Raw genomic sequence first — 23,101 nt, forward strand, 5'->3', positions numbered from 1 at the left:
CCAGTTAAAATGAACAACTAGCAATAAGCACAATGATCAACAAAAGTTTCTGTTCGGCCAAACAGGGTGCAGTCTGCTACGACTGGACAAACACACAGAGAAGTCAAAGAGCCTTTATACTGTGCAGATCATGTAAACATGTTTACCTGAGTTCCATCACATGTCCATACAGTGTCTGGTTTTGATTAGATTCTATTGATTTGCTCAGCATAGCAAGTACAAAGTCTAAAATCATCAGAATGACAAGTACAAAGTTTAGACTTTAACTTTAACTGTTTTATATTCGTATACCTTCCTTTTGCACCTGCTTTTATCTGTATTTAATATGTCTATTTTCTGTTTTTATCTGCTGCATGTAAAGTGTCTTTGAGTTATATGAAAAGCGCTATACAAATAAAATGTATTGTTATTATTATTATTATTATTATTATTATTATTATTATTATTATTATTATACAAAATGCTTAGACAGAATGAATCAGCAAAAAATTCATTTTTCCTCCACAACCAGCTTGGATTTACAAGGCTGACAATTAATACTGAACGAACACTAACTCAAACTATGAATTATGAAAGAGCTGCAGCATCTGAAACTGACCACAATGAACATTTGAAACATAAACACAACCACAGTGGTTCAGTATCAGCTTCAGTTTGTCATGTCTTATGTATTGGGATTGTCTCTGTCAAATCACCGTACATTTTTTATCATTCAATTTTTTAAAAACATTTTTATTAATTACTAGAAATTTCACGCAACCCCATTTGAATTCAAGGTGACCCCATGTGGGGTCCCGACCCCTAGGTTGAAAAACACTGGCTTAATCTGTCTGTATCGTGATTTGGGTGTGAATTGTGTCACATCGCGAAATGCCACTCTTTAATACAGGGGTGTCAAACTCCTTTTAGTTCAGGGGCCACATTCAGCTAAATTTAATCTGCAGTGGGCCGAGCCAGTCAAATAATAACATTATTATATATAAATATTGTCAACTCCAAACTTTTTTATATGTTTTAGAGCAAAAAAAAAAAAGTTGATTTACATTATGGAAAGGTTTACATCTGCAAACTATCTTTTCAAAGATATGAGTAACATGAACTGACTGAAAATAAGTGTAATTTTAACAATATTCTGCCTCAGTTTATCATTTCCACATGTACATTAGAACTTTCAGATCACAGTGGATCTACAAACACGCGAAACATTTAATAACAGACAGAATATTGTTAACATTGTACGTACTTCTCCTAAGACATTTCAGGTTGTTCATATTTGTTCAGGTTATTTACATTTTTTGTGAAATTATACTTTGTTTTAGTGTAAATGCATGAAAATATTTACATTTACAAAGAGAAAAATTTGGAGTTGTCATTATTTATATGTTATTATGATAGCATTTGACTGGTTCTGCCCATTTGAGATTGAATTGGTCTGAATGTGGAACCTGAACTAAAAGGATTGTTAATATCCTCAGTGTAATTTTTGCATTTCACAAATTCATTCCAAGGGCCGGACTGGACCCTTTGGCGGGCCGGATTTGGCCCCCGGGCCGCATGTTTGACACCTGTGCTTTAATATATCAGATCGGAGACGCTAAATCGAGATGCATATCATATCGGCCTTACAACTCCGATTCCCCACCCTACTGTTTTCATTTGCAGCTGCACTTGACTGTCTGATTTCAACATTGGGCTAATGAGGGAGTGCGTCACCAATACTTCAAAGGATTCTCATTGCTCATATTTCCATCTGAGTTGCATTTAAGGCTGGAGAAAAACTGGTTTGATGGTTCTTGTTGTGTAAGACCCTGAGCATCTGTGCCATTTGTCTGGTTCTTAGTACGTGTTAAATGTGTTTTGTTTTGTTTTTTTTCAAACTGACATCACTTATGAATCAGATTAGTATATATTTTTTTTGTTGCTTCAAGCTGTTTCTCAGTAGAGATGACACTAATGGTGTAATGATTGCATGTGCTGGCCATTATCAAACTGCCACTGTGCACTTAAAGCTTGTCTGCGTCTACACCCACCATTGTGTTGATGAAGAATCCTTGACGTGAGCTTCGAGGCTGCCCACCAGTAATCTGTTTCTTTTGATTAATTGTGACAAGGCACTAGCATACATTCGGTTTCCATACCAGGCAGAGCTGATGACCTTGAATAGATGAATACAGAGTGAATAATTCAGAATAATTTATGGTAATGATTTGTTGTATTATTGCGAACCTTGTGTTCAGTCAACATTAGCACTTTAAGTGGTCCCAACATATGTGGCCTTCTTAGTGGTTCTGGTGAATAGTTAAATAATGGCAAGTTCCACAGAGGGGAGAAGGACGATTAGTAAGGTCAGCTATGATCTATGTACGTACATCCCATGGTACTAGAAGAGTTGAGCTGGTTATTTCTGCACATTTTAAATCATTTTATTTGTGGCCAAGGCTCCGGCTTTCAAGGTAAAACATGAAAGTGTGTTTTAGTGCGTGTCTTATTAGCAGATGGCAGGAATCACACAAGTGCAAATGATGTAAAAATGCTTCGAAAATTGAAAACTGACTCTGCAGTGTCAATAATTTTCCACCTTGACTATATTTTTATCCTCTTATCTTGATGAAATGACATTTTTGCTGAATAAAAAGTATATTTAGAGTGAAAAAAAATATAGATATTATATGCATCATCTAATGCAAGGGTGTTCAGGGGTCACATTCAGCACAATATGATCTAAAGTGGGCCAAACCAGTAAAATAATAACAGTGGAGAAGAGGAAAATTATATTATAATAATGTACAAAGTTTCCTTAAAAATGCGACTAACATGAGCAAATGAAATGTCTTACGAAAAATGATTGCAACTTATCATTTTTAGTTTATCATTTACATCAGGGGTCTCAAACTCATTTTAGTTCAGGGGTTACATTCAGCCTGATTTGATCTCAAGTGGGTCGAACTAGTAAAATAATAGCATAATAACCTATAAATAATGACAACTCCAATTTTTTGTCTTAATTTTAGTGCAAAAAAGAAACATTAAATGATGAAAATACTTACTTTTATAAAATATCCAAACAAAAAAGATGTGAATAACTTGAAAAAGCTGAAATGGCTTAAGAAAAATAATTGCAATTTATCATTTTTAGTTTATCATTTACATCAGGGGTCTCAAACTCATTTTCTGTAAGGGGTCACATTCAGCCTGATTTAATCTGAAGTGGGCCGAACTAGGAAAACAATAACATAATAACCTATAAATAATGACAACTCCAAATTTTTGTCTTAATTTTAGTGCAATAAATGATGAAAATACTTACTTTTATAAAATATCCAAACAAAAAAGATGTGAATAACCTGAAAAAACTGAAATTTCTTTAGAAAAATAAGTGCCATTTTAACAATATTATGCTTCAACTTATCATTTTTACATGTGCATTATGGATGAGATCTACAAAGACACTAAACACTTAATAACAGGCAGAAAATTGTTAAAATTGTGCTTAATTTTCTTTAGACATTTCAGTTGTTCATATTTGTTCAGGTTATTCACATTTTATTGTTACAGGATAGTTAGTAAATGGAAATATTTTCATAATTTCATGTTATTTTTTGCTCTAAAACAAAGAAAAATTTGAAGTTGTCATTATTTATAGGCATAATGTAAATTTTTTTTCACATCAAATCGAGAAGAAAATATGGAGTCATTATTTTTTTGTAATTTTTTCGCTATTATTTTACTTGAGATCCTATTGGTCTGTACGTGGAACCTGAACTAAAATGAGTTCATTGTGGAATTTTTGCACTTTTGTCATCCCACGGGCCTGTTGAGCTACATTATGTAATAAATTCCCATTATGTAATAAAAGTTCAAAATGTAATAAGAATGTCACGTCATCTTGTAATACAGCCACATTATGTAATAAACTGACGCATTTTGTAATAAACTACGTCAACGCATGATATAGTAAATTTTTTCACATTATGTTGTACATTTTTTGACATTATGTAGTAAGTTATTACACTTTGAAAAATTTATTGCAAAATGCACTTGACACATTTTTATTAAAAAAAAAAAAAAAAAAAAAAGCAAAAACAGGTTGAATATATAATAACAATCCAAATTAATATGATTTCCGAGCAATTTAGAAGAAATTAGTCCCAGGAGCTACAGGTAATGGAATCAGAACTTTAACCACACAGTTTAAAGATTAATTTAGCACATTGTTATTATTTTGCCGTGTCAGTTGTGTCTGATACAGTATCTTATGATCGTGGAAATGAACAATGTTATTACATTTTCCTGAAAATGAAAATGTGTCAAGTGCATTTTGTAATAAATTTCTCAAATTGTAATAACTTACAACATAATGCGAAAAAATTTACTACATAATGCATTGAGGTAGTTTATTACAAAACGCATCAGTTTATTACATAATGCTGCTTTATTACAAGATGACGTGACATTCTTATTACATTTTGAGCTTTTATTACATAATGGGAATTTATTACATAATGCGACTCAACAGGGCCACATTGGAACCTTTGGTGGGCCGCATTTGGTCCCCGGGCTACATGTTCGAGACCTCTGATTTACACATTGGGGTGCTGTAAAGGGGGGGTAAACATGACAAATTCATGGGACCCAGCATTTCTGGGGGGCCCATAGAGTGGTGGAAGGGGTCCAGTGGATACAGGTTAGAAGTTGCAAAAATTTCGTGTAAAGTCCGCTGTAGAATAGAGGCGTAGAAGTTGGTAGTCGGATGTTGAAAGCATGTCAAGTTTTACTTTTGATTCATGGCAGCGTTAGTTCAGCTTTTATTTTGTATTTTGTTATTTTGTGTTTTGCGCTACAAAAGGAAGGCTAGTGCTATTCATTGTTCAGTATTTTTTTTATGTTCCGGTGATTTTTGTTGTTATTTGTTTGTCGTTTATTTTATGATATTGGGCGGAGAGAGAGCCAGGGCACACTGTGGTTCATTGCCCCTACCGTACGTACATAGGCCCCCCCCGCTTGGACAAATTAAAAAGATACTGAATTTTATAAAGGGCCCACAACGTTTAGCATTGATGGGGCCCACAATTACTAGCGGCGCCCCACTTTACACATGTACATTACAACATACAGATCCCAGTGGATCTACAAATACACAAAACATTTATTTATAGGCAGAATATTGTTCACATTACACTGACTTCTCTTTAGACATTTCAGGTTGTTCATATTTGTTCAGATTATTCACATTTTTAAAGGATTGTTTGTAAATGTAAATATTTTCATGTAATTTTACTAATTAAACCAAAGACAAAATTTGTAGTTTTCATAATTTACAGATCATTATGTTATTATTTTACTGGTTTGACCCACTTGAGATCATATTGGTCTGTATGTGGAATCTGAACTATAATGATCTTAACCCTTTCATGCATAAATTATGAGAACCTTAGTCAAGATTTTTTTTTTTTTGGAGTGTTTTTATTCCTCCTTAGGCATTAAAAAAAAAGTTGCGATCGAGGTTTTTTTTTTTTTTTTTGTCATGGAGTTACAAAAATGTCCATGCATTTAATTTTTTAAGTAAAGAAATATGTATTTAAAACCCAATATCAGAAAGTAAAACAAAAACAATGAAATAAAAACATTTTTAAGGCTGCTAATTTGATGTTTTCTCACATTTTAACATACTCTAATGCTAGTTATTACCTCATATAATACGCAAAAAACAACTCTTTATGTCTAACAAATAACTGATTTACACTTAAACATGTTACTGCAGATCAGGTTTATCAAGAACAGCAAAGTTATAGTAATGGTCTGAATTGCAGGGTATTATGGGACGCTGCATAAGTGTCCACTGTGTTGGCTCATATGGAACTAAAACAACAAAACCTATGAATACGCAAGAGAACAGCTGGAGAAGAACTGTCCACTGTCCACTCAAAAAAAGGATTCTTGGCTCTAATAAACATGAAGTAATATTTACCTCCGCCAAGGAGGTTATGTTTTTGCCAGGGTTTGTTTGTTTGTCTGTTTGTTTGTTTGTTTGTTTGTTTGTCTGTCCGTTAGTGTGCAACATAACTCCAAAAGTTATGGACAGATGTGGATGAAATTTTCAGGGTTTGTTGGAAATGGGATAAGGAAGAAATGATTAAATTTTGGTGGTGATCGGGGGGGGTGGGGGGGTGGGGGATCACGGGGGGGCCCATTTCCAACAAACCCTGAAAATTTCATCAAAATCTGTCCATAACTTTTTGAGTTATGTTGCACACTAACAGACAGACAGACAGACAAACAAACAAACAAACCCTGGCAAAAACATAACCTCCTTGGCGTGGGGGGGCCCACGGGGGGGGCCACTGATCAGCCTTGGCGGAGGTCTGCGCTCTCCGAGTGCTTCTAGTTTAAAGTAAAATGTAACTGAAATACATGAAATTTAAAGTTTATTTATCCGAAAAAGTCAAACATAATGTGAATATGCTTAGTATAAAGTGAATCTAAACAAATAAAGTAAACTTAATTTACTAGATCACATAAAAAGGCTGAGCGTCACAGTCAAACACAGTTTATGTAAAAGTTTGCATTAACTAAATCAAATCTGACTGAAGGTATTTAATTTATTCATATTGACTCAATATGATAGAAAAAACATTGTATTAAATGCAACTCTTTACATTAAATGTATGTCATAAAATTACATGGAAAATTTACATGTAATTAAAATACATAAAGTCAACATTTTTGGCTTAATTATTTTTTTGAGTGAGTGACCACAATGCATGAAAGGGTTAACATCCTTGATTGTTAATATCTTGAACGTAATTTTTGCATTTTACAAATTCATCCCACAGGCCAGACTGGACCCTTTGGTGGGCCGGTTTTGGCCCACGAGCCATATGTTTGACACCTGTGATCTAACACTTCATCAGCAAAGAGTTGTTTCAGACTGTTCAGACTTTGCAGACTTAATTAATATCTTTATTCTATCAGTCAAACGTTGCTTAGTGCATTTCATACAGGTGAGTGCAGTTCAAAGTCATAAGCACATGAGTCATAAGCAATTAGACAGAACAAAATAAACTGCAGTAGAGTGAAAGAAAAACTACACACTGAAATAAATCGAAAACAAAAGGCAGATAGAAAATGAACAAAGAAGTCAAGGGAATTATCATCCAGGCTTTTTTTTTTCTCCCTTGAGTAATAGACTGTATCATTAGTTTCTGAACGGCTGCTTTGAAGACTTTTTGGAGGAAGTAACCATATTTGGACACTTTTTATCACAATAATGTTCATTGTATTATGCCATAAACATCTAAAATGATGTTTCACAATAGCAAAAAGTTTAGAAATTAAAGAACATGAAGTTTTATCAAAAAAAAAAAACTCGCACTGAGACAAGTTTTTTCTCTATATTTAACTTTTCTTAATTGATTTATCACCGTTCATTATAACATTATCCTCTGTATTTAGCCTTTTTTTGGTGAAAATCAGATATTTTCCTTTAATTCATTTACTAATCATATAGATGTGAATAAAAGCTCAGATTAAATTTAAGGGTTATTATATCAAATACAGAGAAAACTGAAGAAAAAGTGAATTTTTTTTTTTTTGTAAAATCTATCATTAACTGAACATTTCCCGAGTGTGTCCATCCACTGTCATTGATCCAACTCTGTGGGTTTTACTGGTGAATCAATGTTGTAGAAGATGACGGTGTTTCCACGGTAACTACAGAGCCTCTGAACGTCCAAATGGGCCATATGTGATGACCGTGAAAAGATGAAAAACTATTTTCAACCAGATCAGATTTCATTTGATTATATTCGTGCTTTGTGTTAAACTATCTGCTTTTATGTTTTGTTGTATTAATGTTTCAACTAAAATTAAGAGTCCATAAAAAATAAATTATAGACGGGCAATATGGATATAATGATCTAAACTTATTGTTTGTTTTTTTTTTTGAATGATTATGTAATTAATATATGTGATGGACATTTGTCTTTCTAATAAAAAGATAATTAAAAAAACAAAACAAAAAAAAACTGTATTTTACACCAATTATTTACATGTATTGATAGGATTCGTGGATCAACAGGTAGTAAACATTTTAGATCAGCAGATGCTTTTGGTCGTCTGTGGATGTTTGATTAAGATAACAGATAAAAATGTACCCGGAGTCGACCTGAGAACACACGCTATTTTTCTTTTTTGACGTAAACTTTTATTTTTCCAAATATATTACCCCTCTGTATGTAGCTTTGACTTGTCATCTAACCTAGCAGAGTTAATATAAATAGCTAATAAATAAATAAATACATCACAGTTATAATTGCAGGCACTTTCAAGCACTTCAACTAAAATTCAAGCACTTTTCAGACCTTTCAGACACAGCATTTTCAAGGATTTCCAGCACCCGTACGAACCCTGTAAATGATTTGTTAGGCAAGTCAGGCCTGAAACAGGATATGTTCAAGGATTTTAGCCTCTATTATACAATATTAACATGACTCTTTATAAATATAGATTCTGGTCACCTGAGTGTCTTTAGCTTAGCACTCCATTATTCATTTTACATGACATATGTCCTGTACAACGTGTCCTTTTGTATAGTAATGAACTATTATTGTACAGTTTCTTTCAATTGTACAGACACCTAGTGGAGTCTATCACTGTTTTTCTCCCAGAATGATTCGATTATTATTATTATTATTATTATTATTATTATTATTATTATTATTATTATTATTATTATTATTATTATTTATTTTTTGATGTTTAGTTTGAACTGTTTTTAAACCGAACAGACCATTTTTAGCTGGATTACATGTGTTTCATTGTGTGTTTGAGTCAACCTTTGCTTCATGTGAACAGATTCATTCAGGTTTTTTGGCTCAAACTGATCTGTGTATACTGGGAGTTAATACATGATTAGCATGTGTTTACATATATTTTGACAATTTCCTCTTCCCATGTGCAATTCTACACTAATTGCAGCTGCGTTTAACCCCACGTTGTTTATTTTCATCCCTTGTTGGCTTCATTTTTAATGAGTTAAACACACAATTCTTTAGCTAGGTGTTCCATTCTTTTCAAATAGAAGGGCTCATCACCTCCAACACACCATCAATGGATCAGAGACATTGTATAGCGTAACATAAAGTTATAAAAAAGTTAGGTGCGCCCTAAATAACCCTGTCAACAAATGTAACAAAATATGGGAGCCTGTTTTACACTGTGTGAATATGTTACCTGGCCTGGAATTGTTGTTTATATTGTTATTGACCTGTTTTATTTATGCATGAATGAATGTATGTATGTATTTATTTATTTATTTATTTATTTACTTACTTATTTACATACTTACTTACTTATTTCTTTATTTATTTACTTACTTATTTACTTATTTATTTATTTATTTACTTACTGACTTATTTCTTTATTTACTTACTTTCTTACTTACTTATTTACTTACTTATTTATTTACTTACTTATTTACTTATTTATTTATTTATTTATTTACTTGCTTATTTATTTACTTACTTATTTATTTACTTATTTACTTTCTTATTTACTTACTTACTTATTTACTTATTTATTTACTTACTTATTTATTTATTTATTTATTTATTTATTTACTTACTTGCTTATTTATTTATTTATTTATTTATTTATTTATTTACTTACTTACTTACTTATTTACTTACTTATTTATTTACTTACTTACTTATTTACTTACTTACTTATTTATTTACTTACTTACTTACTTATTTATTTATTTACTTACTTATTTACTTACTTAATTACTTGCTTGCTTACTTATTTTTTTATTTACTTACTTACTTATTTACTTACTTACTTATTTATTTATTTATTTACTTACTTACTTATTTGTTTATTTACTTACTTACTTTCTTACTTACTTATTTATTTATTTATGTTCTTTCCTTAACCCTTAGGGGTTTTTTTAACACGTCGTAGTGTCAGAAGTCGGTCACGTAGACCACTGGGTACAATTGCATTTGAAAGTGCGGACTTGAAACACTCTCCCACGTTTTTATTTGATGTTGATAGAACAGATACAACCACGTCAGCTGACAGGATCAGGAGCCTCATCTTACTGTTTGGTCTGCTTTCTTAGAATAACTGTCTGTCTGATATAAGGCTGAAAATCCCCCCCCCTACAATGACATAATATGGGTAAATTATACATTTCCTGAATCCTTAGAGTCATGCCAGTATTGTAGTGTTTGCATTTTGTATGTCTGATGCTTCCTGATGCCACAGGACTAAAAGAAAAGAGATGATTTAGGCGAAAATGGTAGGAAAAATTGTGTGACTAAAAGTTTGAAGAGCTCCAGTGTCTACTGTACTTGTCAAAAGTATTCAGAAAAGAGCTCGAATGAAAGCCCAGAGTGTCCCCTTTAAAATGATACCAAACATATTAATATGAAACATTGAAACATGTCCTTAATTAGGGCCAATACCAAGATAGGCACCAGTGTCAAAAATGCATTTTTTCAATGGAGGTGGGTGACTTTAACAGCTGATAACAGTAATTTAGCTGTGACTCCAGAAAGGTTATCAGACCAAAATGTTGACTACAGACGTGTATCTTTTCAAAAAGTATAAGCAACCTTTGTTACCGTGAGTGGTACTGACATGTCATCTGACCCATGGACTAATATGACGTTTTGAAACCAGAGCAAACAAGTGATATAGCGTTACTATAGCGATATAAAGCAAGTGTCATATGTGTTATCATATCTTTGTCATTTTTTTATCCTTTTTCAAAATGAAAAAAACTGGACGAATCTGCGGATTCTCATCCACAGACTGCATTAGAATTATAGAAAAGGGTGAAGATGACCCCCACCTGAACCGGATGCGGAAACCGGGAGGACCAGGGGGGTGGGGTGAGAAAACCGGAGAAAACACCTCTGTAAAGATACGCTTTTATGACAAATATCTGACTGTAGTTTCAATTTATTACAATTTTAATTTTATATACCTAATCTGTGGAACCAATATTCACTTTTAAAGTCTTTGGAAGGGTTCGTTAACCATCCTTGTGTTATTTATGCAATAAATTATATACATTTTTCAAATCGGATTTTATTTATTTATTTATTTATTTATTTGTCCTTTTGTGTTGCTATAGTAGGTTAAAGTGAAAAAATAATATGCAGATGAGATAGATGAAGGTGTGCTAAAAAAAAAAAAAAAAAAAGACACCAAACATGGGTATGGTAAACATTTCTTTATATAGTATATAAAGGCAAAATAGGCTCAGATCCCTAAGGGTTAAATGTACCAGAATGCACTGTATTGTTATGTGTGTTTTGTTTGTATTGCTTTTTTTTTTTTTTCCCTACGGATTTTGTTTGTTTATCATGCCCGGTGTCAATCTCTGTATTATAAAGACATTACTTGAAATTATAAATTATAAATGTTATATTTGTTTACCGGATAAAGCGGAAGAAAATGGATGGATGGATGGATATTTGTTTACTAAAAAGTTCTAAAAATGATGAAAAGTTCTTTAAATAAAGTAAAAAAAACAAAAAAAAAACAAAAAAACAACAACATACAACTCACTCCAGTCCTTCTTTATCCTTATGTTTTGTATTTAACTGTTCTCCTAAATCTGTCTTGGTGCTGTCTAGATGGAACGGGAGAAGTCTTTTTATTTAATGCAATGTCAAAATCTATATTCTCCTTAAAGCAGTTCCCGGCTCCAGGTTATTCTGGGTTTTGTACTTTGTGCTGCCGAAGTGAGAAAGTTTCCATGAATCGTAGTAAAAAGATGAAACTCAAAAGATGCATTCAGTGTGTCCATATTACAGTTTTAGTGGTCTTAAATAAGGTGAATGTTGTCGGCTTAATACAACATATTAGTAGTAGAAGGATGTCAAGGTCAAATTTGTTTCTGTAGCACATTTTTAGAGAATTTAACTTTAATGTGCTTTACAAAGCAAGATCAACAGAATAAACATAAAGAACCACGCAAACGGCCAGGATACAGTTCAAGATGACAACAGTGAGCAGTAAAAGAAAAGGTATAACAACCATTAAGGACGTATATATTTAGAGGTAGCAGTAAAAAATGCAAAGAAAGATTCAGGCCTTGAGCTAATGTAGCGTAATAGTGCTCCTTAAAACCAATATTATATATGTCAGTCTGACTAAAAGTGGTTGGAAATGCTGATAATGACTTCTTTTTTATCTTTTTTTTTGGAGGATTTTATGTGAATATCAGTCTTTTTTTTTTTTTTTTTACCTGTCTTTTTATACACACAAACTGCAGTGGACACTTTGGGAAACATTGATAAAAATCTCAGTTTTTGTGACTTAAAGTGCCCCTGTACTGGTCATACTTACGACATTAACCCATAAAGACCCAGTGCTACTTTTGTCTCAGTTACCACCATTTATTATAATATTTTATATTTTACATTTATTAAAATGAACGTTTCCACGACACACAACTGGTACAATCTCAACCAAATAAGTAAGAATGCAAGTCGGCTAAAATTTACTTAGGGGGTCAAATGAGTGGTAATTTTTGTCCAAAAAAAAAAAAAAGTTGTAAGAAATGCATAGAACTGTGTTGAAATAATACTAATACATTTGTGCACAGACTACTGATATTATTTGACAGTGGAAGCTATATTTTCAGAAATATTGGATTTGGAATAGCACGTGTATGTGAAAACTTTTGCTGGTGGACGGACGTGACATTACCCATGATGCTCTGGTCAGTACTAGCACTTTATTAGTAATACGAGGGCCGTTCAATAAGTTCATGGCCTCACCCAGAAATACTGGTTGTTATAATACAGGATGTTACATTCTTTCGTGATGGGATAGTGATACTTGAACATCGATGGACCAAGTGCATTGCTGTAAATGGAGATTATGTTGAAAAATAAAATATAAATTATCAGTCTGTGTTGTTCTGTTCTGGGTGAGACCATGAACTTATTGAACGGCCCTCGTAAACTTATAGACTTACTATTGCTAATTCTCCTCTTATTCATAAATGTTAGTATTGTGGATCTAAAACAATAACAGCTGACACAAAAACACAAACTGTGTCAGTGGACGGATGTGACATGGTTGTTCCAGATCCCATCATACTGATGCTCGGCAGCCATGTCACCGTTTCCACAAATGATCCCTGTGCAAAAACTAGGATCAGAATTATTTATTGTATAGTTTATCATCATACTAAAGAGGAGATAACAATATAGAATTGTTATTTCTTTCTAAAAATGCTTATTATTAGAAAACTGTTGATTTAAAAAGTGACGTGTGACATTCTTAATGTATGTATTGGCGTAACATAAGCAGGATGGATCAGCACCATACTCCATATTGAACCTGTAAAAATAAAACGTGACATGTAGTATAGAATCTTGTAAGTAAAACTGGGGAATCTAAAAGAATAGAATATTTGTTTTTCAGGTAAATTCAGTTCAAATATAACTTGGCCATTTGTGACATGAAAATATAGCATTAATTGTGATGAAAATGGACATTTTTGAGCTGAAAACATAGTTCATATGACCATCAACATGTTGCAACAGAACTGAAATCCTGTAAATTTGCAGAACTTGCATTTACCAACACAAAGTTCCTTTTGGGGATTCACTTCTATTGATTTCTTATGCACAGAGACATAAATAAGACCTCGAAGCAAATTTTAGCCGAAGTATAAAAGTACATAAAGTCAGGGTCTTAGGGAATAAAATTGCAGTTTTGAAAAAGTCTGGAATTTTCATGATGGTTCTAGGACTCACGATAATTCTAGGTTGGAGTCCTAGAACCATCATGAAATTTTACATTTTGTAAGCATATGTGATGGTCTTTCAGAAAATAAGTTCTTTTGGTTGGTACTCCTTGTCATACCTGTGGTATTTGAAAGTGAAAATGAATGAAAAATGTTATTTTGCAATTTTATTATGACAAAAACAACAACAAAAAAGGATCATACCCATTAATAAATGCTGATCTGATTACTCTATATACTTATGTAAAAGGATGTGTAATTATTTGCAATATATCATATTTGGTTTGTGTTTAATTGGTCAATAAATACAGGGGTTCATAAAAGTTTCAAGTTTATTTTCCAGATTTCACAAGGTCATACCACAGTCCCAATAAAGACAATGTTATTGAGAACAGACACATGCAATCTATATGTGGCAGTCTTCCTTTACTGAAAATTTCATGCATTTAGCTAGAAAACTTACTGAGATATTGCATTTTAAACTTTGCTGCATTTTAAGACGATCATGAAATGCACCAAAAACGGCAGGGGGGGGGTACCTTCAAGAATGTTTTTCTTTGGATACATTTGATATATCGGTCTGAAATTTTGGCTGGGCTAGTTTTCTTGGGTGAACTTCACATGGTAAAAATTTGAAGCAAATCCAAGATGGTCGAGCAGGAATTTTTTTCTAAACCCGTTGAATTGAGGTGGAATGACCCGACTATGGTGGACACATTGCATCCAAAACGGTGCGCCACCTGCTGAGCAGAGATTCCGGCCTCCAGGAGCCCCATAGCATGGCATCTTTGGTCACGTGTCAGTCTAGGCATTGCTGAGTTATTGCAAATTATTTTCGTGCTTTTCAGCTGGCCTTTATATACAGAACATGACCACCCCTTAACTGACCACAGTTCCTTAAGTTGAGCAGTTCATTGCTGAGCGATGAGAAAAACAAGTCTTATGAATGCAGACAAGTTCATTCAAGCGTGACAATAGCTCAACCCGTCTAAGGTTGTTAAGGAATTGTCTGGGATTATCTTATACAGGTGAAACTGAAACATATACAGGGTGGGGAAGCAAAATTTACAATGAACATTTAGTTGTTTTTTCTCAGCAGGCACTACGTCAGTTGTTTTGAAACCAAACATATATTGATGTCATAATCATACCTAACACTATTATCCATACCTTTTCACAAACTTTTGCCCATATGAGTAATCAGGAAAGCAAACGTCAAAGAGTGTGTGATTTGCTGAATGCACTCGTCACACCAAAGGAGATTTCAAAAATAGTTGGAGTGTCCATAAAGACTGTTTATAATGGAAAGAAGAGAATGACTATGAGCAAAACTATTACCAGAAAGTCTGGAAGTGGAGGAAGCAACAAAAAACGTACCAAAGCTTTTATTAAAGCTCTCAAATCCAAAATCCTAAAGGATCCAACCAAATCCATGAGAAAAATGCCAATTGAACTTGAGGTAGACAACAAGAGCGTTAGAAATGCAGTAAAATATGATTTGAAGTTAAACTCTTACACAAGAACACCAAAACACTTGTTGACAACAGCAACAAATCCAACTTTAGCAATTTATGGGAATCATGTTTATGGCCGCCTTCTAGCCCAGATCGAAACCCTCTGGATTATGTTATTTGGGGCGTTTTAGAACATGCTACCAATAGAACATCACAGCAATGTCGACTTTCTTAAAGATACTATTAAAGAAGAATGGGAGAAGTTGTCAACCGAATATTTGAGGAACACTTGCGCAAGTTTCAGGAAGAGTGTGAAGGCAGTTATTGAGAAAGAAGGAGGACACATAGAATAAAAACATTTTCTATTATGTACATTTTCTTGTGGCAAATAAATTCTCATGACTTTCAAAAAACTAATTGGTCATACACTGTCTTTCAATCCCTGCCTCAAAATATTGTAAATTTTGCTTCCCCACCCTGTAGATGCAGCTCAGGAACAATAAAACACGTTCACGTGTTGCGTTTTCATTGGCACTGAGTATAGATGTTCAGAAAAATACCAGTTTTCCAGAATATCCGCATTACTGTGTACAACAGATGAAACATTAGTATAGCCGCAGACTTGAATTCATAAAGTGTACCGAAACAAATCGACCAGCGAATATATAAAAAAAAAAGATGCTCTGATAATACAGAAGTTCGTCCTCCCAATTTCAGTCATTGCAGGTAGGCGAAGATCAGATAAATGTTTCTCCTTATGATGTTTTGCAATTTATTAGCATCTGTAACTAAAGCCGAGCAAAATACCCATTAGACTGAATCAATAAGTGTCTAAACTCTCTCTCAGTGCGAAACATATATTATTCATCCCATAAATGTATGATCAGTGCTGGATATTTGTGTTTCGTTTGTGCATTATGCATAAGTTTGGGGTTCTTGAAATAGTGTTCAGTGTATTTGAGGTATGGAGGATGTTGTGTGGTTTGAATGTAAATGAAATCATTTGTTTTACATCGTGAACATATACCGCTTTATCTAAAAGTTGAACACTTGTTTACAGTCAATTTACATGTAAATGAAGCATCTACTGTTTTAAAATGTATTAAAAAAAATTGCGTTTAGCTGTCAAAGCCAATTTACGCGCCGTACTTTCCGATTAATTAACTGTGAACAAAGCCGTGAGGTCGACATTGGCTCTGAAGTCAGTCTCCTGCTTAAAATGTCTGTCACATTTTTTTTTTTTTTTTTTTCCTGTGGGAAGTATTTCTCCAGTATTTCTGATGCACGTTTTGACTTTGATGGAGCACTGTGATAGAAGTGGATTCCCATACGGCTCTCTCCTCTGACCCTGCAGTGGCAGTATGAAATGACAGTATGAGAAATGCTATTCATCCTGTGTGTGGTCCATTGGATTGAAGGCTAGGCATTGTGTGGTGAGAAAACAATAATCTGTCTTTAATATGAATCCTTTGTCACCCGTTCTGTCCCAGGGACTCAAGAGGGCCAAGAGCTCACCGTGTCGTAACCTTCTCTTTTTCTGACACATTTTCCTCAGCTTTCTTTCCAAGAGAATGCTGAAGATATGCAAATTTTCTGAATTGGCTTAGACTCAAGGTAAATGGAATTTTTCACAGGTGCTGACATTTAGGGCAGTGTAGCGTGATGATCATTACTGAGTGCATTCACTTTACGTTCGCCAGTTGTTGGCTCTTCGACTCCCGTTAAGCATCATTGTGCATTCTGTTGAGTGAAATATTCAGCTTAATCCGCATATCGCGCAAACACACAGCACTCCGTGGGAAATATACTTCACTTTCTTCAAACTATTTTTGTATACAGGGTGGGGAAGCAAAATTTACAATATTTTGAGACAGGGATTGAAAGACAGTGTATGACCAATTAGTTTATTGAAAGTCATGAGAATTTATTTGCCTCAAGAAAATTGACATAATAGAAAATGTTTTTATTCTATGTGTCCTCCTTCTTTCTCAATAACTGCCTTCACACGCTTCCTGAAACTTGTGCAAGTGTTCCTCAAATATTCGGTTGACAACTTCTCCCATTCTTCTTTAATAGTATCTTTAAGAAAGTCGACATTGCTGTGTGATGTTCTATTGGTAGCATGTTCTAAAACGCCCCAAATAGCAGAATCCAGAGGGTTTAGATCTGGGCTAGAAGGCGGCCATAAACATGATTCCCATAAATTGCTAAAGTTGGATTTGTTGCTGTTGTCAACAAGTGTTTTGGTGTTCTTGTGTAAGAGTTTAACTTCAAATCATATTTTACTGCATTTCTAACGGTCTTGTTGTCTACCTCAAGTTCAATTGGCATTTTTCTCATGGATTTGGTTGGATCCTTTAGGATTTTGGATTGGAGAGCTTTAATAAAAGCTTTGGTCCGTTTTTTGTTGCTTCCTCCACTTCCAGACTTTCTCGTATTAGTTTTGCTCATAGTCATTCTCTTCTTTCCATTATAAACAGTCTTTATGGACACTCCAACTATTTTTGAAATCTCCTTTGGTGTGACGAGTGCATTCAGCAAATCACACACTCTTTGACGTTTGCTTTCCTGATTACTCATATGGACAAAAGTTTGTGAAAAGGTATGGATAATAGTGTTAGGTATGATTATGACATCAATATATGTTTGGTTTCAAAACAATTGACATAGTGCCTGCTGAGAAAAAACAACTAAATGTTCATTGTAAATTTTGCTTCCCCACCCTGTGCAGTGGTGTGCAAAAATATTAGAACACTTGTCAAATCTTAAGAAACTGTTCTTTTTTTTTGTTCCCAGAGCTTGAATTTCACTTTTTTGCCATTGCAAAAGGTAAAGGCAAAGGTACTGAGAATATTTTACCTACAAATTTATCAGTCCAGTTCTTTTTTTTTTTTTTTTTACATTTTACTCTAACCCTTTCATGCACGAATTATGAGAACCTTAGTCAAGATTTTTTTCTTCAGTGTTTAGGCATGAAAAAAACAATGCAATCGAGTTTTTTTTTTTTCTATTGAGTTACAAAAATATCCATGCATTTAATTTTTGAAGTAAAGAAACCTGTGTTTAACCCTTTCATGCATTGTGGTCACTACAGTGGACAGCTATTCTACAGCTGTTCTCTTGTATATTCATGGATTTTGTTGTTCTTTTTGTTGTTTTTTTGTTTGTTTTTTTACACATATCTTTATTAAAGTTTTAAGACACTACATATCTTTTATGACATGAATTAGTAACATTATGTAGATCTCTCCTGAGCATAAACCCCCAGAATCACAAGCCCTCCCCATAGTTTTCACACAATTTATCAGTAAATACATGTTTCTGTGCGTCAAAAATTTAACGTGTGGTGTCCAGCTGAGTGGACATTTTTGCAACTTCATGAAAAATAGGTTCATGAGAATTTTTTTTCATTATTATTTTTTTAATGTATTTTTAAATTTTTTTACAATTATTTAAATTTTTTCTCTTTTTTTATTTTTCGGAAGAAAATTTTCAGTCGCATTGTTTTTTTCACGCCTAAAGAGGAATAAAAACACTCAGGAAAAAATTTTGATTAAGGTTCTCATAATTCGTGCATGAAAGGGTTAAAACCCAATATCACAAAATGATATGAAAACAATGAAATAAAAACATTTTTAATGCTGCTAATCTGATGTCTTCTCACATTTTAACATATTCTAATGCTAGTAATTACTCACTTCATGGAGATAATATGCAAAAAAAAAAAAAAACCTTCTTGTCTAACAAATAATTGATTTTACACTCAAACCTGTTAGTGCAGATCAGGTTTATCAAGAACAGTAAAGTTACAGTAATGATCTGAATTACAGTGTATGGGATGGTACATAAGTGTCCACTGTGTTGGCTGATATGGAACTAAAACCACAAAACCCATTAATATACAAGAGAACAGCTGGAGAATAGCTGTCCACTGGAGTGGACAGTGCATGAAAGGGTTAATATTTAGTGTGGAGTAAAATTATGGAACAAATTGTGTGTGGAGATAAAACAAATATCAAACATAATTCAGTTTAAAAAAAGATATAAAGAATTGATTCTTGAGAGGTACAGTATTTAATAATGACAATGAAGCCTGTTTGTTTATGGATGATGTTGTATTGATAAATCTGCTGTAATTATTGGAGAAAATGGTTGAATTGTTGAGTCTGTTTATATGACTGTACTACCATGAACATTTTGTTGTGTATAATTCAGTTACTACATTATGGATTTGTTGTGGTTCGATGCTAAAATTAGGAAAATAGTATTGTTTGATTCTTGTATTAAGTTAACCCTTCGGTATCCGGGTGCGCTTTTTAGGCACACTTTGCACTTTGTGTTAAAAAACTTCATATTATTTTTCACAATTTAAATAAGGTTAGAATTCAAAAGTTGTTCATTTGTACATGATCTTTAAAATTCTGGCCACCAACTAAAATGTGCACATTGTAAACAAAAGAAAATTACAAGACTAGCATCTGTCCCCCAAGTGTGCCCAAAACGCACTATTTCTTCCATTAGAACCACTGTTTTTGATCCGAAAGCCATTAAGGCATAAATCCTGCTTTTACTGATATCTGGGCTTCATTTGAGAGGTGAGGGTCTAAATTAATTTATTAACATTGTTAATGATGGAGTTAATCATTGACATATGCCAGGCTGCAAAAATCAAATAATATGTAATCCAGTTTTTATTGTAGTATTTTGAAAACAAACAAACAAACAAACAAAAAACATATTTTGTGTTTTTTGCATCAAAAAATGTAGCGACATCATGATGAAAAGAGACTGTTTAACCCTTTCATGCATAGTGGTCACTACAGTGGACAGCTATTCTACAGCTGTTCTCTTGTATATTCATGGGTTTTGTTGTTTTAGTTCATTATCAGCCAACACAGTGGACACTTATGCATATGTAACTTTGCTGTTCTTGATAAACCTGATCTGCAGTAACATGATTGAGTGAAAATCAATAGTTAATAGGCTGTAATTATCATTTTTCTTTAGCAAAATGTTTTGTTTTTTTTTGTATATTATCTCCATGAAGTGAGTAATAACTAGTATTAGAGTATGTTTAAATATGAGAAAACATCAAATTAGCAACATTAAAAGTGTTTATATTTTATAGTTTTCACGGTATATCAGTAAATACATGTTTCTTTGCATCAAAAATTAAACACATCGTATCCATTTGAGTGAACATTTTTGCAGCTCCATAAAAAATAGGTCCATAAAAAGCTGTCAATTGCATTTTTTTCATGCCTAAAGAGGAATAAAAACATGGGGAGGAAAGTCATGATTAAGGTTCTCATAATTCATGCATGTAAGGGTTAAAAACAGCTAAGCTAACAGAGCTATAATGTAAACTATCGGCTGATGCAGGATGTTACAATTATAAGACAGTGTTATTTTGAACAACTGTCAAAAGAGGAAGAAAAGTAGAAAACTTGATGATAAAATAATACAAATGTGTGTAAACAATGAGCTTTATACTTTATTCAGTGAGTGATACAGTGTGTGGATACATTGCATTGATTCATTGGTGGTTTTGGTCCTGAATATGTTCTGGTATCACCCCCCCTTCTTTTTTTTTTAACCTGCAAAATAATAAATGATCATCTAAATAGTTGATGTCAATGAAGTGATTAGTTTATCATTTCACTTATGCTCTTAGTATGTATTTATGTGCTAATTTTGTAGAATAACTAGGAGCTAACGCTATAAATAAATATACTGGAGTCAAAGTGCGGTGAAGAATTGAAGCAGAAAGTCACAGTAAAAGTAAATACATAAATAAATGTTCTTTCCACTGTTGGCGGAGACTATTTTTATACACTTACCAAACATAGAGCCTTTGTTATACAATACATATAGACAAAAGAAGAAGAAAAGTAGAAAACTTGATGATAAAATAATACAAATGCGTGTAAACAATGAGCTTTATACTTTATTCAGTGAGTGATACAGTGTGTGGATACATTGCATTGATTCATTGGTGGTTTTGGTCCTGAATATGTTCTGGTATCACCCCCCCTTCTTTTTTTTTAACCTGCAAAATAATAAATGATCATCCAAATACAGGGTGACACAAAAAAACGGGAACTTTTTAACAATCCAATAAAACCAAGAGTGATGGAAGAAAAATATTTTATTCATAGTTATCGAAACCTTAAAACATGCCATTTAAGAAACAATGATGGAATTTTCATTTTTAAAAATTACAAGGTGACCCAAAAAAACGGGAATTTTTGAAGTGCGTATTGGCAGACATAAGCAAGCGGCAGCACTGTGAGACAGTGACCTTGAGCAAGTAAACACACCCCCATTTTAGTAACCATTGGCGGCTGTGCGAGAATTGTTCGGTAACCGTGTGATCTCAAGATTCGGTAACGTTCCCTGGCCCCCTAGATCGCCAGATTTGTCCGTTTGTGATTTTTTCTTGTGGGGCTATCTCAAGAGTAAAGTGTACACGACTCGACCAAGAACTGTGGATGAGTTAAAACAGAGAATTCAGGATGAAATTCACAGTATCCCAGCTGAGATGTTGCAGCGGTCAATGAGGAATCTCAACAGCAGATTTCAAGAATGCATTCGTACAGGAGGACGCCATCTACAGGAAGTCATTTTTAAAAAATGAAAATTCCATCATTGTTTCTTAAATGGCATGTTTTAAGGTTTCAATTACTATGAATAAAATATTTTTCTTCCATCACTCTTGGTTTTATTGGATTGTTAAAAAGTTCCCGTTTTTTTGTGTCACCCTGTAGTTGACGTCAATGAAGTGATAAGTTTATCATTTCACTTATGCTCTTAGTATGTATTCATGTGCTAATTTTGTGGAATAACTGGGAGCTAAAGCTATAAATAAATATACTGGAGTCAAAGTGCGGTGAAGAATTGAAGCAGAAAGTCACAGTAAAAGTAAATACATAAATAAATGTTCTTTCCACTGTTGGTGGAGACTATTTTTATACACTTACCAAACATAGAGCCTTTGTTTTACAATACATATAGACAAAAGAAGAAGAAAAGTAGAAAACTTGATGATAAAATAATACAAGTGTGTGTAAATGATGAGCTTTATACTTTATTCAGTGAGTGATACAGTGTGTGGATACATTGCATTGATTCATTGGTGGTTTTGGTCCTGAATGTGTTCTGGTATCGCCCCCCCCCCCCGCCCCCCCACCCACCACCACCCTTTGTTTTTTTTTTTTTTTTAACCTGCAAAATAATAAATGATCATCTAAACAGCTGATGTCAATGAAGTGATAAGTTCATCATTTCACTTATGCTCTTAGTATGTATTCATGTGCTAATTTTGTGGAATAACTAGGAGCTAAAGCTATAAATAAATATACTGGAGTCAAAGTGCGGTGAAGAATTGAAGCAGAAAGTCACAGTAAAAGTAAATACATAAATAAATGTTCTTTCCACTGTTGGCGGAGACTATTTTTATACACTTACTAGACATAGAGCCTTTGTTATACAATACATATAGACCGAGTGTAGAAGGTAGACAATAAGGGGAGGGGATGGGTATGGGCGGGGTGCTCACATATGTATCTGTTTCCATTGTGCACAGCTCTCACAGCAGCACTGGGCATACACTGCAGACGTGAATTATTTTATTGAATGCTGCTGAGAAAGCAGCTGCTTCTTGGGTACACTTCCAGTTACTGTTTTTGTGTCTGCCGCCTGAAATATTAATGTGACAGTGGTGCGCTGCATATGAAGTAAAAAAGCAAAAGTGTAGGTTTGGAAAATAATAGTAGGAAGCGTCTACTTTGAGCAGAATGTTGACAGTCTTCATGTGATTGTCATTCTGGGGGTTTTGCCACATATCAGCAGCTAAAAGTCGGCGCTTATGTTCTCG

At 33.6% G+C, this 23,101-nt stretch overlaps 1 protein-coding gene and 1 long non-coding RNA gene across 3 annotated transcripts in view; one reads left to right on the top strand and one right to left on the bottom strand.

The window, feature by feature from the left end:
- The window catches only part of LOC115432913 (uncharacterized), a 28,066-nt gene extending 17,025 nt beyond the window's left edge, over positions 1–11,041 (bottom strand). Inside the window, exons 1-2 of the long non-coding RNA XR_003937269.1 lie at positions 10,906–11,041; positions 4,285–4,290 (exon numbers count right to left, since the gene is read on the bottom strand). This is a non-coding gene — a long non-coding RNA (uncharacterized LOC115432913). The remainder of the gene's footprint in view (positions 1–4,284; positions 4,291–10,905) is intronic.
- opcml (opioid binding protein/cell adhesion molecule-like) overlaps positions 1–23,101 on the top strand; it is a 1,247,413-nt gene that overhangs the window by 821,162 nt on the left and 403,150 nt on the right. The gene's annotated exons all lie outside the window — the stretch shown is intronic.

This window comes from Sphaeramia orbicularis, chromosome 14, assembly GCF_902148855.1.
Source record: "Sphaeramia orbicularis chromosome 14, fSphaOr1.1, whole genome shotgun sequence".
NCBI lineage: Eukaryota > Metazoa > Chordata > Actinopteri > Kurtiformes > Apogonidae > Sphaeramia > Sphaeramia orbicularis.